Raw genomic sequence first — 5,103 nt, forward strand, 5'->3', positions numbered from 1 at the left:
TAATATTTTGATTTATTGTAGAGATGAGGTCTCGCCTGCCCAGGCGGGTCTCGAACCCACGGGCTCAGGCAATCCACTCTCCCCAGCCTCCCAAAGGCGCGAGATTACAGGCTGAGCCACCGAGCCCAGCTTGTCAGCTTCTCTTAACTTTGTTTATCACTGAAGAGCGCCACAGGATTACTCAGGCTGCTTTAAAGTGGTTCGAGGAGCATGCCCCTGTAGGGGCAATGAATGCTCAGGCCTAAGCCCAGAATCTGTTTCGAGGAAAACCCCCAAGGGGACCCTCATGACAGCCGTGAATTTCCCAGGCTTGAGCACTATCAAAAGGCCCTTTTGGGTGATATGAGGGAAGGAGGAAAGAGGACCATAAGCATGAGCAAGACCTCAGAGGTGCTCCAAGGCCCTGAAGAAAGCCCAAACCAGTTTGATGAGAGGCTATGCAAACCCTTCACGAAGCCACAAAGCGGGGAGAACGAGTGCATTTCCCCTCTACACTCCCTTCAACCCAGAGGAAGCTGAAAATCAGCGAGTGATTAATGCAGCCTTTGTCAGTCAGGCTCAGGGAGACATCCGATGCAAGTTACAAAAGTTAGACAGTTTTGCTGGGATGAATGCTAGCCAGCTAATAGAGGTTGCAACAAAGGTATTTGTCAACTGGGACCAAGAGGCCTGGAGGGAAGCCTCTTCCCTCCAGGAAAAAGAAGGTAGACCTGCTTGCAGCTACCTTAGTAGAGTGGCATACCTGGGGAGCCACCCGGTGAGGAAGAGGCTGAGGACAAGGCCAGGGTCGAGGCCAGCAGAGGGCAGCAAAACGGGCCACCCCACCCAGTGATGAGATTAGGGCGAAACCAATGTGCGTGCTGTTTCCAAGGAGGGCACCGGAAAAATGAATGTCCAGAGCCAGAAGATTTTCGTCCAGCTCCCCAGGGAAGAGGAAGAGGCCAGGTGGATCAGGGACAATAGCTGCCTGCACCCCAACCGTATGTGGCCTCTGAGAGTAATTTCATGGCCTAGCCACGATGGAGAATTATGGGGAAGACTAGGACAGACTGGGCTCCATTTTGCTAGGTCCCCAGGAGCCAATGGTCTGAACGACTGTGGGGGCTGGCCCTTTGACTTTATGGTGGATACCAAGGCACAGCATTCTGTAGTAACCCGACCACTGGGCCCTCTCTCACCAAGACAAGCCATTATTGTGGGAGCCACGGGTGGCCAGGCTCGCCACCCCTTTCTACAGCTCTGGCAATGCAATACTGGCAAAACCCTTCATGAGGCCACAAAGGGGGGAGAACGAGTGCCTATGTTATGGGACCTAGCCCAACAAAAGGCCTTTGAGGAAATTAAGCAAGCCCTTGTTAGCACACCTGACATCTCTAAGCCTTTTTTCCTGTACTTAGACGAGCGTACTAAAATAGCAGTAGGAGCCGGGTTCGGTGGTTCAGCCTGTAATCCCGCGCCTTTGGGAGGCTGAGGTGAGTGGATTGCCTGAGCCCGCAGGTTCGAGACCCGCCTGGGCAGACGAGACCTCATCTCTACAATAAATCAAAAAATTAGTCAGGCGTGGTAGCGCGCACCTGTAATTCCGGCTACTCGGAAGGCTGAGGTGGAAGGATCGCCGGAGGCCAGCAGGTCGAGGCTGCGGTGGCCGGGAGTGGCCACTGCCCTCCAGTCTGGGCAACAGAGTGAGACTCAACTCAAAAAAAAAAAAAGAAAAAAGGCAGAATTAATTGCAGGAACCCGAGCCCTCCAACTGGCAGCAGGAATAAATGTCAATATATACACTGACTCTAAGTATGCCTTTATCACCCTTCATGCATATGGGGCTCCATATAGGGAGAAGGGCTTGTTCAACTCAGGAGGCAAAGACATAAAATATGGCAAAGAAATTCTTGAACTGTTGGATGCTGTAAGAGCCCCTAAAAGGGTAGCAATTATGCGTTGCCAAAGGGGAGACCGAAAGGTCGCTCAAGGAAATAGAAAGGCAGACCGGGAGGCAAAGCTTGCGGCCTCCCAGGAAACAACGGACCCAGCAGCCCTTGCTGCAACATTGTTCCCAAGCCCATTGGCAGAATGGGACCCTAATTATTCACAGCATGAAAAGACTCGGTTCTAAACAGATGATGAGAACGATTTTCCAGGTGGATGGTGGAAGTGTAAGGACGGGTAAGTCGCAGTCCCTGAAGCTTTGGCCCCAGTTTTCGTCAGGCGGTTTCATGGGAGACCCATATGGGCCAGACAGCTCTTGAAACCACATCAGGCTGGCACTTTTACATTCCCCAACTCTCCTGCACAGCCTATGCGGTGTGTGAGCAATGTGAAGTGTGTGCCCCAAATAACCCGTGGCAGGGGGCCTAAAATCTCTCCAGGAGTGTAGTGTGTTGGAGGGCGCCCATTCAGAAACATAGTTGTGCCGGGCTCGGTGGCTCAACCTGTCATCCCGCGCCTTGGGAGGCGGAGGTGAGTGGATTGCCTGAGCCCGCGGGTTCGAGACCCGCCTGGGCAACTTGGCGAGACCTCATCTCTACAATAAATCAAAAAATTAGCCGGGCATGGTAGCATGTGCCTGTAGTTCCAGCTATTGGAAGGCTGAGGCGGAAGGATCGCCGGAGCCCCGCAGGTCGAGGCGACAGAGTGAGCCTCCAACTCAAAAACAAAACAAAACCAAACAAAAAACTCTTGGCAGAAACCAATCAGAACAGTAATCCCGCAAACCAATCAGCAAATAGGATGTGTAAATGAGAGAATTATGCAAAGCCAATCAACGTCTAACATGTAGGGCTCACTGTAGCCCAAGCTATGAAATACCCAACCAAAATGTATGGTGCCAATGTGCTACCTTATAAGGGAAACAAAGGGGTTACAATGCAAAGGGAAAGTTAACAAAGGTCCATAAGGCAACGCCCTGTAGTGTTCAGGACTCAGTCTTTGGATGCGAATCTGCTGAGCCAGAGCGGGCGTGAATAAAAGCTGCTTCCTGGCGAAGAAGCCTCAGTGTCCTGTCTCTGAAAGATTCCTGCTACAACAGGATTTCAGAGTCTGTAATCTGCCATAAGCACCAAAAACAGAAGTCCTCATCAAAGTGAATTTTTTTTTTTGAGTCAGTCTCACGGTTGCCCAGGCTGGAGTACAGGGGCACATTCACAGTTGCTGAAGCCTTCACCTGCCAGGCTCATGTGATCCTTTCACCTCAGCCTTCCAAGTAGCTAGAACCACAGGTGTGTGCCACCATGCCTTGCTGATTTTTTAAAAAATTTATTGTATAGAGGAAGTCTTGCCAAGTTGCCCAAGCTGGTCTCAAAGGCTTGGACTCAGGCAATCCTCTCACCTCTGCCTCCCAAAGTGCTGGATGACAGGTGTGAGCCACCACGTCCGGTGAAAGTGATTTTTCATAGAAATAATTTTAAATATTTTTCTAAAAATTACATTATATGGAAAAGGCAAAGTCCAACTTTTCTCTCATTTCTTGTACTTATATTTCTATTTTAAATGCAAGCTGTCCCCCAGAGAGCAAATAAATGTAAAAATTACAAGGATCAAAATTCCTTGGTCCATACTCCCATGCTGCCTCTGTGCAGAAGAGGATGAGTCAGACCCTCTAGCCCAACAAGCCTGAATGCCAAGAAGATGGAGTGGTGGGTTGCTTACCTTCTGCCTTGTGGTGGCGGGACCTGGGGCAGCTGGGAATGCACGGCTTTTTGCTGCTGGCGGCCTTGGAGCTGCTGCAGGTGCAGAGGCTGCGAGACCACGGTTTGACCCCCTGCAGTGACAGGAGAGAGACAGAACGTGGGAAACATGCAGTGAGTATGGATGCTCATCATGTCACTGAGCTACTCAGAGCAGGACACTTCGCGGCGGTGAAAGCATAAAAACCACCTGCAGCCTTAAAGAGAGAAGCACATCCATTAACACGAGAAAGCACCTGTCACTGAAGGGTGCATGGGTCCCTGCCCCATTTGTTTAGAGGCAGAGGTGCACAAGGAAAGAGACTCTACTTAGGCACTCTTAAAATTAGCACATTAGGCTGGGCATGGTGGCTCACACCTGTAATCCCAGTACTTTGGGAGGCCGAGGTGAGAGGATTGCCTGAGCCTACAGGTTTGAGAGCAGCCTGGACAACTTGGTGAGATTTTGTCTCTACAATAAATAAAAAAATTAGCCGAGCTTGGTGGCTCAGCCTGTAATCCCGCATCTTGGGAGGCTGAGGTGAGTGGATTGCCTGAGCCCGTGGGTTCGAGACCCGCTTGGGCAAGTTGGCGGGCAACAGAGTGAGACTCCAACTCAAAATAATTAATTAATTAATTAATTAATTACCTGGGTGTGGTTCAGCTACTTGTAAGGCTCAGAAAGGATCACCTAATCCCAGCAGCTTGAGGCTGTGGTGGCCGTGAACTCAGCCCCTGCACCCCAGCCTGAGCAATAGAGTGAGACTCTGACTCAAAAAAAAAAAAAAAAAAAAAAAGAAACTTGAAATGGCTCCTTTGACATAACAAGTCTAATGCAACGCATTCAAAGGAGCTGTTTCGAATTTCATGAGTCTGTGGCCACACACCTGCTGCTTTCTGTGGCTGCCCTATTGTGACACTGATCCCCGTCATGTTGACAGGCAATGCTGTGACCCTGGCCGATGGTACCACAGGGGCTTGGCCAGGGAAACCTGGGCTGTCGGCAGCATTGGTGCCCACAGCTGTCCTGGGCCTTGCAGCTGAGAGGTGGAAACTTGAGTCTAAGGGTCACAGGAGTCAGTCACATGGTTGCATCCTTCTTATGGGCTAGACTTGCCAATGTACCTCAGATATTAACCGAAATGGACACTTGCCAGTCAGGCCACCCGGAGGCTGGCCACAGTGGCGCCTGTGAGCAGGGCTCCGGGCCTCGGGGCCGTGAGGGTGGTGGGCTGGGGGCTTTGCAACTGTGGGGGCCCCAGCTGGGCCTGTGACATTGGGGCTGTGGTGGATCTGCAGTTTCTGTGTCTGGAGTCTAATTAAGTGCTTCGGAAGATACAGAGGACACCCGTTTGTTTTCCTAGTTGGCAAAGTCATTTACACAATTGTGAACGTTTATGTCCTCTCTCTCTCTCCACCCCCCCCCCCCCCCCCCTTTTTT

Source organism: Carlito syrichta, unplaced genomic scaffold, assembly GCF_000164805.1.
Source record: "Carlito syrichta isolate Samal-C Ts95f unplaced genomic scaffold, Tarsius_syrichta-2.0.1 Scaffold306821, whole genome shotgun sequence".
NCBI classification, from domain to species: Eukaryota; Metazoa; Chordata; class Mammalia; order Primates; family Tarsiidae; genus Carlito; species Carlito syrichta.